This window comes from Acromyrmex echinatior, chromosome 14 (genome assembly GCF_024713525.1).
Source record: "Acromyrmex echinatior isolate Ae372 chromosome 14, ASM2471352v2, whole genome shotgun sequence".
Lineage (NCBI taxonomy): Eukaryota > Metazoa > Arthropoda > Insecta > Hymenoptera > Formicidae > Acromyrmex > Acromyrmex echinatior.
The window spans coordinates 692014-704022 of record NC_141865.1 but is presented as its reverse complement, the minus strand read 5'-3'; the positions used below and the strand labels follow the sequence as shown (position 1 = coordinate 704022).

The 12009-nt window shown below is 33.7% G+C and overlaps 1 long non-coding RNA gene across 5 annotated transcripts in view; it reads right to left on the bottom strand.

The window, feature by feature from the left end:
• Window positions 1-12009, bottom strand: part of LOC147907302 (uncharacterized) — a 234481-nt gene that overhangs the window by 25124 nt on the left and 197348 nt on the right. For 3 of the 5 annotated variants that reach the window (XR_015547305.1, XR_015547303.1, XR_015547307.1), the window contains one exon: window positions 1-12009. This exon is cut by the window's left edge and continues 25124 nt beyond it. This is a non-coding gene — a long non-coding RNA (uncharacterized LOC147907302). The other 2 variants (XR_015547304.1, XR_015547306.1) reach the window with 1 other exon arrangement.

Here is a 12009-nt window from a genome sequence, read left to right as displayed (position 1 = left end):
TTCCAGAATTAAAGTATATGCATTAATAGGTATACTTTATGAGATAGAAATATTGAAAACGGAAAAATGTTTTGAAATTGAGATTTTTACCATTTTTTAGTTCAACATCTAGAGCTGTTATCATGATAACATTTGCTTGATAAAACTTTGTAATCTATATTTACAAAGATGTGACATATATTATTTCAAATTAATCTTTTATTTCATTATGCGATAATAGGACAATAATATATTTCTTGCTTCCATATGATATCCTAAAACATTTGCCTTTTATTTTTAAATAACAACCACATACATACATGCGCATGTATACTTACGATATCTCATGGAATTCCTTCAATATCTTATGATATCATGTCTATAATATGTTCGTGAGATTTCACACATGCGAATGTGTACATCCCATGGATAACTGAGATCATTCACAGATTATTGAGATATCCCAAAATGACATCCGTTAGATATCCCTTATAGGATAAGTGTGGATGGTTTACATGAACAAACAACGTCAAATTCTTAGAATTAGACTTACATTAGGTCCGGTTTCATCAACGTTACTTTAACTTTAAGCGAGGCTTAAAACTTTTTAGTCCTCTAAGTCCTTATGTATATCTATTAAAACTCTTTCCCTCTCTCTCAAGCCGAGAGAAAGAGAGAGGGGGAGGAGGGGAGAGGGAGAGTTTTAAGCCTCGCTTAAAATCAAAAGTAACGTTGGTGTAATCGGACTTTAAATACTTAATTTGATACAAAAATGAGTTAGAAAAATTTATGCGCATGTATGTGTGCGATATTTGTGTCGTAATATATATGTGATGTGTCAATGACATGTAAAGGCTATCGCGTACAATTTCCGTAATAATAATCATAAGGATCATCGCATGAATATTACCGTAGTGTCGTAGCGCCTTATGCCATTTTATGTAGAGGCTTGCGTGTTACTTCATACATAGTCATCTGTAGAAGACATAACATAAGCAACGCACGAAGAAAAACAGTACAAACTCCTTATCACTCTTGCGCTATGTTCTTTTCTGTGCGTTAAGGCTGCAGCACAGACTTTTGCATAATGCATAACGCATAGTGCATAGAAGAATCAACCAATCGAAGTTTCTCTTTTCCATGAAATGGAAGGAAAGAAAGGATTCTCATTGGTTGATTCTCTCATTCACTTATTGAATCCATAAAACAAATGATTTTAGAATTCTCTTTTAAGGAAATGCAATTATTTTTCAAAATACTATTTTTCTAATTACTTTTATCAAATTAAAAAATTCTTTTTCGAAATTAAAGAGTAAAAGGAGAGAAAGAATTTTGTTTTTTTTAACAAACCATCAATATCTTTAACAAGTGATTTGTAAATATGTGACAACAAATTGATCTGTCGTGATTGCTGTTAATCTGCTATATCAATCAATTATTAGTAATAGAAGCAAACTGTGGGTGTGTTCGGAGTTACGTATGAAACACATGATCTATTGTTTTATCTTCCTTTATTATTTAGTGAACAACAAGGACAAATGATACATCATGTGCTTTATGCGTAACTCGGAACGTACCCTAAATAGAATCTAATCATTTTTTAGATAAATGTTAGGCTCGTTTACATATTATGGAAATCGTAGATGATTATGAAATTCTAAGTCATAGGAAACTGATTAATCACAGTCAAATATAGAGAGAATACTCGAGAATTTCTTACGATTTCAGATCCTACGACTTCTATGTATATGAACCTTTTATTTTTTAGCGATACTGTTGATTATTTGTTACACTGACGAATGAGAAATAATTAATTTGCAATAATAACTAATCGATCATTTTCTTGACAAATATCACATTTGTTTTCCCTCGGATTTGTTCTTATAACAAAATCATTTCTCTCAATAAAACAACGCAGTCCAAACCGGTCGACTTTACACCGAAAACGGAAAAAAAAAAATTAAAAAATTAAAAGATATTTTACTTATCACTTTTAAGTTCAAAATATTGTCTAGAGCTGTCAACTTATGCCAATATTTGCCTTATATAAAAATTCTACAGTATATTTGTACAAGATGCGAATGGTTTGGGCTAGGAATTACATGAACAAACAATAATGAGTTCTTAGAATTAGGCTTACCTAATATGAAAGCTTAGTACCTTAGAAAATTTATGCGTTTAGATGTGTGTGTGTGTGTGTGTGTGTGTGTGTGTGTGTGTGTGTGTGTGTGTGTGTGTGTGTGTGTGTGTGTGTGTGTGTGTGTGTGTGTGTGTGTGTGTGTGTGTGTGTGTGTGTGTGTGCGCGCGCGCGCGCGCGCGGTATTGATGTAGCAGTACATAGGGGTGTCGATGACACGCAAATTGTACGTATATAAATCCTATTAAATCGTTAAAATAGCTCACTGAAGTTTGGTTTCTTTACTTTAGAATCCCTTTAAAAAAAAAAAGTCACACGAGCCGCGCGTTCGCGGAGTTTCAGAGTTACAACTGCGCGCAGAGGCAACAATTCGCGACAACGCCGTGACCACACGCCTCATGCACGTGTGACTGTATAAATAAGCTTTATGACGTCATCTCATGCGCAAAGAATAGTCACACCATTCCGTCGCGTACTTCCCGGCCCCGTGCTTCCCCGTTTCGCTCACGAACTCTCTTCTCTTTAGCGCTTCTTAAAGCTGCGCGCTGCTGAATTGCGTCGTTCGCTCTGGATTTTCCGGGCTCTCGAAAGTACGATGGAGGATGCGAAAAAGTGCGGCGAAGGTTTGTGATGGCCGAAACGTAAAAGTTGAAATATAAAAGAATATGAGAGAATAAACACGCGCAGAGATTCAAAGTGGACTTTCTCTTGATATGAACTGTTTCCATTCTGCTGTATTTGACTATAAACATTATATATAACATTATATTATTAACAAAATTATTTGAAATAAGAGCAGTTTAAGGGAATTGTAAGCAAAGTTCAAAATTCCAGTCCCTTTTATATTTTCCCTGATTTTTTCTAGTGTTTCTAATTTTCCATGATCAATTTCAATTTCCTTGAGTTTTCTCAGTTTTCCTGGTTTTCCAGGTCTGATTAGTCCGCTCTACCTGCACACGAAATATTTATCGATCATTCTGGGACATCCTATATATAATATACACATACTACATATACACTACATAATTAAAAAATTATGATATCCGACACAACTAAAAAAAAAATTTTTCGAAAAAATAAGTTTCGAATTATTAAAATTTTAATATTAATTTTAAAACGCAATTGTAATACTAATTGACTATAGAGGAATAAAAATATATAATAAGAGTATTGTGTTCTTAATTTCTTTTTTTCTTTATGTTTTCATTCTTTCTTTAAAAGCAACTAAAAAATGAAAATTTGTTCATATCGTTACTGTAGCAAATGAGCGATATATATCATTAGTCACGTATCATTAAATTATTAACGTTAAACGTTTCGACAATTAAACTATAATTTAAATAATTACATACTTGTATATTTAATATATTTAAATTATAACATAATTATCAGAGCATATATTTAGATATTATGTTAATTAAACGTGATACTAATAATAACCGTTTATGAGTGATTCATCAAGTAAATAAGAAAAGATCGCGATAACATTCACGTTGGAAAGAATAGTTTATTTGTTTCGCGATATCCTGTAGAGCCCAGACTCACACCGATGCGCTCATATTGGAGCGGCGTAGTAGATAATCGGTCGGAATAGAGCCTTACGTAACAAGAAAACAGATGGTTCCGATGAAACGTGGGTGCTTTCACGAAGAAGATGCGAAGTGCGGCGTGATATGCGTGCGAGTTAACCCGTGGGATTAAAATATGGGCTGCGCTATATACGGGCGCGGCAATAAACCCACACGTAAATAACTGTAACGAGAAGTCCTACATCCGTTACTGTAAATAAGCTTTATAGCCGTCTCGCGCAATCCCCGCCCGAGCAATTCCGACGATTAATACTTGGCATCAGACTCGTGCGATCGCGACGTCGCGTTCGGAATTTCCACACAGCTTATTCGCAGAATCGCGGAAGTGAAGCGCTGTGAAGCCGTGAGACAGACAACGACTGTTCAAACATACGTCCGCAATTCTATAAATCTACGCTAATAAACTTTTTAAAGCTGCCTGTAAAGAACGAATACCGCAGGAGATAGATTCGTGCGGCGTAATTATTTTACTTTACTGCTCATCTGAAAGTTTTAAACATATATACGTTTGGAATTTTACGCTACAAAAAGTTTTTAAGCCGCCTGTAAAAGACGAATACTGCAAAAAAATAGATCTGCGCAGTGTAATCACTTTGTTTTCTTTTATTTAATAATTTTTCAAACATACGTACATCCGGAATTTTGCTACAAATTTTTTAAAGCAGCCTAAGAATGTGAATATAGAAAATATTATAGATCTTTGCAAATAAATATTTTGTTTTATCTGATAATAATTTTAAAACGTATACACATTCAAAAATTTACAAATTTTTTAAAATTGTCTATAAAAACAAACGTTGGCTGTAGAAAATAGGTGTCTGCAACGCAATTATTTTGTTTTTATTTATCTGTATATTTATTTATTAGTACATTAACCAATAAAATATGTAATTTGAATGCTAATGTCAAACATGAAATTATTAGTGAGAATGTGTAATGAATTTAACGCTCTTTCTCACACTGTATTTTGGATTGTGACGACAGAAGTGAGAAAAGAAAATTCTTACTAAAACCACATTGAAATGTAAATATTTTTTAACAAAACAACATTTGCAATTAATAGATTAGATTTGTAAGATATATCAAAAATTTCCCTTGTGTTGCGATAATCAATAATTTGGAATTGAATTGTGTCTATAATTAAATAACGAAATAAGCTATTGAATTCAAATAACATAATTTTATTCTATTCTGAAATAAAAAGAGAATTTTCAATATTTTACAATATAAATGTATTATATCAAATACAAATATTATTTTGTTGAAAAATGTTTCTTTGCAAGAATTTTCATTATATGTATTTTTGCATTTAACGTCATCAGTCTAAATAAGACGTCAAACAGTAGTGAGTAGTCAAGAGCTTTAAGGAAATCCTAAAGTCATCTGTCTAAATCATATAATTTTTGTTATAACAAATATTTTTTTTCTCTTCCAAGATTCGAAAATCCTTTTCCAGAATTATATACATTAATATGTTTGTGAGATGAAGTTTATGCTGAGAACGACTAAAAATTTCGAAGTTGATATATTTTTTACCATTTTCTTAGTGTAACATGGCGTCACAAACTGTCAAGTCGTGATAACATTTGCTCGATACGAAAGTTTTGCAACCTGTACTTATGAAATAGTAATCTACAAACACGTAGTTTGCACGAACAAATAACGTCGCGTTCTTATAAGACCCAGACGCTTTATCACGACAAATTTGTCATACGAAAATTGACACGAACATTCGACTGCGCGTATCAAAGGTTGCGTGAGATATTGGTGTGATAATATATAAAGACATGTCGATGCGCTGAAAAAACATCTCTGGTGACTTCATGGGAGTTCAGGCACTTTAGGATTCCCTTAAATTTGTATAAATAAATTAGACAGTATCTATGGTACGATTTATATAGCGTTTAAGGACTAATAAACTATTGTTAATTATACCTTTTTGATTATAACGATAAATAGTTACAGTTAATTAAAGGAAGGTCTCGAAATCTCTTTTCAGGGGCGATATCTCACGACATAATGGAACGTATCCACGTTATTCTACGTGGGCTTAGTCAAAACCGTTTCGCGCAATTATCCACGCAATTTATTCGCGACGGCACTTCGCGTCGCTTAACATGAGAATATCAGGGGAGCGTGTAAGCTTGCCCCGAGAGCAAGAAAAACGAGTGGCTATGAAATGTTTAAAGGAACAGAAGAGGGTTAGCGACGAGGAGCACCACCGGTAAATCCGCGATAAGTATGCGCAAAATGTATGAAAGAAATTTTTGTGCATAGAGCAGCGAAATCGCTTATAAAGGACTAGTTGAAAAATTCAAGAGAAGCGCGATCGAAACACTGCTAGCGGAGTATTTGGAGAATTTTTTATTGTATATCTTCTTACAATGCAAAAATGCATTATACAAACCTATAAACGTTTGCTCCTGGTTAATATTAATTCATGCGTGAATTTAACGACATTTATTACGTGCGTGAGATATTAAAAAATTTTTTATGTATATGAGATGTTGGGAAAATCCGGAATATTTTTAAATCGAAGCGGAATTAAACTCATACGCTACTAAAAATCTACCTGCACAAATTTTGTCAATTCGATAATAATTACACTCTAAAAAATATAGATATAGATTTAACACCATGCAGTGTCTATGTAATTCTCACCAATATATTAATATATTAACATCAACATGGTGTGGATTTAAAAATCCTGATGTTTATTTCATTCATAGTGTAGATTTAAAACTTAAGATCATTAAATTCACATTATGTTAATGTTAATATTAACATTAACTTGAGAATTACATAAACATCGCGTGGTATTAATTCCATACGTATATTTTTTTAATATATGTTACACAGGTTACATTACACTTTGTTAATCTGTCTATTTAAAATATAGATTGGCTTATCATGTTAACACATATTGCGTTCTTGCAGTGACATAATAATTAATTTTAAAATAAATATGCAATTTACTTTCCAATCTCCTGAATAATTTTATATTTGTTAATATTAAAAAATATAAAATTGTTCAGGATGTTGGAAAGTAAATTGCATAATATTGCATATTATTTTAAAATTAATTGTTTATTGTTTAGTAGTATTAAGCATAAGTTAACTTAATCACAAATTGCTTGTTTCACGTTCTCTAGAAGTAATGTACTAGATACTAATTTCATTATGAACAATTAATATAAATATTAATTTTGTAATCGTGTTATGTTAGCCCTAAAAATTATCCCTATTTTAAATTATCCTTACGTCAACTCCAGAATTAATTTATGTCAATTCCCATTTTAAATTTTCTTTTTCTTTGGCAAGTATTTGAATTCAGTTTGTATTCACTTAATTTCTTGATTGAAGGTTGACGTATTTGAAACACAATAATACTTAAGAAAAATTTCACATTTTGCGGGAATGCGATGTTTGATGACGAAAAATCTGCCTCAATTTTTTCCTTCTTTTCATCTTTTCAATCTTCAACTTATTACTTAAGATATACAGCTTTTTGCATTCCTCCTACGTTTCGCACAGCGTGGCGCGGCGCGTCATTTCAGTCTTGTTAAGATAGAATGCTATCGAGGTTGGATGGACGCGAGAGGGGGGACAAAAGCGAAACAACGCCGACGACGGACGGCGGCGTTTAGAGCATTAGAGATGATGGAGACTGTAAATGACTGAGGAAGGAGGTGGGTGCGGGCATCTCTCGCGAGCGACTCGTAGAGACACAAAAAGAAGAGGCTTGGAAACCGACGAGAGGGACGACGATAGTTAAAGAACCGGGTGGAAGGGGGCGGGGGTGCAAAACCGTACAAAATGTGACATTACCGGGGACAAGCGATCATTAAGGCCACCCCCGTGGCTAAACAAAGGGATCATTGAGAGAACTTAAGCGGGGCTGCAGGCAGTTTGGAAACTAGTCCGCGCAGTCGCTCGAACAAGCGAATTGTACATTTCGCAGATTTTCTTTCTCCTTCTCTCGTCTCTCTTTCTCTCTTCACCTTTCTCTCTCGTCCCTCTCTCTTCCTCCCTACCTCTCCTTCACCCCTTCCTTCGCTCGCGCACTCTTTCGCCTTTGCGCTTCTCCGCATCGGTGCACTTCGACCTTTGGACAACGGGAACATCTCCCACGGGTGCCGTGCGGGTTTCCATTTTGATTTCGAGGTTGAATTGATCGCCTGTTCAAGTCTTAACAGCGTTTCAAGCGCTATTTTCTGACGAACGTTAAATTTTCGCTCGAAAAGAAACATGTACCTACTATTTCTTGCTATTTACTACCCACCGTTCGAAAAATAATATATGATCCTTTTATCGTGTACACGTTAATTATATGTACGTCTGCTAATCAAGACCGAGAATCAAAGCTGTGTTACATACCTTTCAGACTGTCTAATTTAATCTTCCGGAGTCGACGTTGTCACCTATCGTGACTCAATTATTTTCTTTGTCAAAAATATCTACCAATAAAAAAAATTTTTTAAATTAAAAACTGAATAGTTTTAACAGTATTTTGTAATAATAGTAAAAAGATTTTTTTATTAAAGAAATTATTATTATTATTATGAAATACACTTGAAAAAGATTTCAACTATATCTATATATTTTATTTAAAACTTTTTTATATCTTTGTCGGTTTAAATGATATTCACACAAAAAGAAAGAAATCGATTCTTTTTTTAAAGAGAGAATTTCATCTCCTTAACGTGCGATTGAACACTCTAAAAAATACGCGTTTCTTATTTTCATCTATATTTTAAACACATCCAAAACTTATCAAAATTAAAGAGGACTGTGTCCTTTTATTAGTATTCATTCTTTTTTATACGAATTATGTTATTGCGGTTCCTTGAAATTAATTAGTTCCTTTTAATTAACATAACATCAATTAAATGGATCTTATAAATCCAGTGTCAATAATCTGTTACGGTTAAATTCTGATGTCAGCTCCGGAAAGGGTTAAGGCTTTTCGAGATAATAATCTCCAGCATAATTACTATAGAAATAATTCGTGCGACACGACGGTAGCTTAGATTTTCATACATTATCCGGCGCGCTTCGCTATCAAGGTTCAATTGCACCGCCTGCATACCGATTGACCCGATATTATCGATCCTCGTACATCGAAGAGACGAAGCATCATTCGAGCCCGGCGTATGCACATCCTCCTCCTCTTTCCCCCGCAGGTAATCTCATTTCTTACCGACAACGCGACGAGATCGGCAACGGCCGAACGTTGTTAACGTATCGTCATTGAAATCCGATTACATGCTCCACCGCCGTTCTCGTGTGGACAAAAAGCAATGCGGTAAGGAGGGGATGAGAGCGACAGAAAGAGAGAGAGAGAGAGAGAGAGAGGAAGAGTAGAATGTCCACCGCGAGCGCGTAATTTTCTCTCTTTCTTTCCCTTTCTTTTTGCAAAACTTTTTCCTTTTTACACAAGCCCGATCGTACGGTTGCAATCCCGGGGAATTTATTTTCTCGCCGATCGGCGCCGGTACAAGGGTGTGCGTTTCGTGGTGAATTTACGAGAGGACAGTACGCGGCAGCGGGTCTCCGGTCTCCGGTCGAATCCGGCCGTGGATGCGACCTGTCGTGTCGTTATTTCCTTCCCTTTTTTTTTTTTTGCCAAACCTCTGGCTTGATGTCGGCATCGAAATCAGAATTTTATTACGCACAGCTGGGTGTGCTTTGATGGTTCTAAACCACACGAATTACAGAGAACGGGGGGTGTGCGTGAATCTGAACCGACATACACGGTCGAAAATCTCGCGCTTTAAATTATTAAAAAGTTCGAGAGAAAGAGATCCGATTATCAGTTTGGGGGGAAAAAAATTGAAAGTTTGCGCATCAAAGAGACGAGGGACTGCAGATTTCGAGTGAACGTGAAAATTCGATCTTTCGCGCTTTATTGTCGCCGTTACTGAATGGAAGATCAGCAAATTGGAAGCCATATCGTGTCCCATGAGGATCATGAGCGCTCATGTAATCGTAACCGCGCACACATTTCGCTTTATTGACTACATATTTTTGCATTATTTGCGCACTCGTTCGTGCGGTTAGGTGTCTCATGGCGGCCGTAACCGAATTTACATAGGGTGGCCGCGACGCACCGGAACAGTTATCGGCTAAATAAACTGGAAAATGGTCCCGGCTCCGCGGAAAATGAACTTTGGGAAATTGCCGCGGTAGAGCCGGGCTTAATTGAATATATCGAGTTAATTAAGTATCTGCATTCTCATCAATATTAATATCATTTATATTAATCAGGTAGCAATAATGGGCCGTTATGGGACGTCGCGCGCACACGGTTTTATCGTTATAGAAATGATTACTCAAGTCGCGACAATTAATTGCGTTTGTGGGAATCGAATGCTGCGAATGTGTTAGATTGCGACATTTCACGCAAAAGTGTTGATCACAATTGCTGATACGAATTGTTGATCAATTTAATCGGAAAGGAACATTCTTATCTACGATAAGAATTCAGCTGATTTTCGTCGATTCAACATTCTAATTAAAGAGTCGTAATTGAAGAGTTTTCCATAAAAATCAAATAAGTCTATTTTTTTTGAAAATGTAGTTTATGGCACCAAATCATTCTGTATACTTTTTTAAAATTTTTTAAATACATCTCTATAAAGTAAAATCTCATAAAGATTGAAAAATTGAGTTACATTCTTTTCAAAACGTCTGAATTTTCTATTCTTTAGAGTAAGATTCTATTCTAAAGAATTTAGAGAGTGAGGGCTTCAACACAAGGATGTAATTGAGTCGTAAATGTAATTGTGTCGTAGGTCAACGCAATGTTTTGGTCAACCAACAACTACGACTTACGTTTCACGATTCAATTACGGTCATTTATATTTAGGCCTTAAGTAACGTTACATCGTGAACAATTTTGTTTTGGCAAAAGTCACAAAACAGGAAATACAATATATAATAAAAGTTTAACATTTGCAAAAGACATTTTTGTTCAGAGCAATTTGGAAAATTTGATAAATAAAAAGTGAAATTATTGTTTTATATTTTAAATAGTTTAAATAAAGTAACTATTTAATATTTCCTTCTTTGCCCTTATCATTATTAATAAATATTTTTATAAAAAGTGTAAAATATTATAGTAAAAATAAGTAGATAAATATTATGGAATAATAAATTAATTCTTCGCAAGAATCGAATAAATCCAGAGGTTTTTTTTTCCAATGAATCCTCAAAATATGAATCAAAACCTAAAATTTCGTTTTTATATCTATTATATATCCAAAGAAAAATTATTGTTATATTTATACAATAAACGATTTGATAATAAGAGATGTATGAATTATTCGAATCGAATCGAATCAAATCAAGTAAGATTCAATTTGGATTTGAATCGCTATGATTCCAACACGAACTATTTGAAAATTTTGAATTTATGGTCGATATTCATTGTCGATTCTTATTTTAAGATCTCAATTACATCGTTAGAAATGCTCTTAAATTTCATTAATTTTTAAATTACACAATTTAAACTTATATATATAATAATTTCATGACATTAAATTTAATGTATTTTTGATGAAAATTTATGAAATTTAATGATTGTACACGTTTATTACGTTTAAGTAACTACTGTAATTTAATTTTTAGTTAAATCATTCATTACTTTTAATTTCGTTCATAACCATGAACTTCATTTATATGTAAAGGAAGCTCGTGGTTACATTTCTAACAATATATATTTTAAGATCTCAAGTAATGTCTTAAGACAACAAGTAATATCTAAGACGCTAATAGGGTTCTCTTATTGGTTTGTAACATCATAAGACTGAACTTAAGACAGGCTCAAATATAAGAATACCGGCCTGAGATATTTTTTGATATAAAAATCAAATACATATATTAACAATCTTACACATGTATACATTCATTAAATGTTGACCAATAAAATTATAAATATTCTAGTAAAGCTTACTTTTGTAATTTTCAAAATACAATTAAATCCCGGATTCGACTCGGATTCGACTCGATTAGATTCGATTTGGACCCGATTCGATTCAATTCGAAGTAAAAAAAATCTTGATTCACACATCTCTAAAAATAAGAAATTTTTTTGTTTCCCAAAACTTTAATTTTTTTTATTCGTTTGGTTTTGTAAAAAACTCTTCAATTATAATAACGTAATTACTAAAATTGCAGTCACTAATAATAAGTAAATTATTTTACATTTCTTACTTTATTTTGATATTCTCGAGCGTTGATTGCTTGTGCGTATGTATGATCCTCGCTATATTCTCTTCACGTAGACTGCCTTTAAGTCATCAT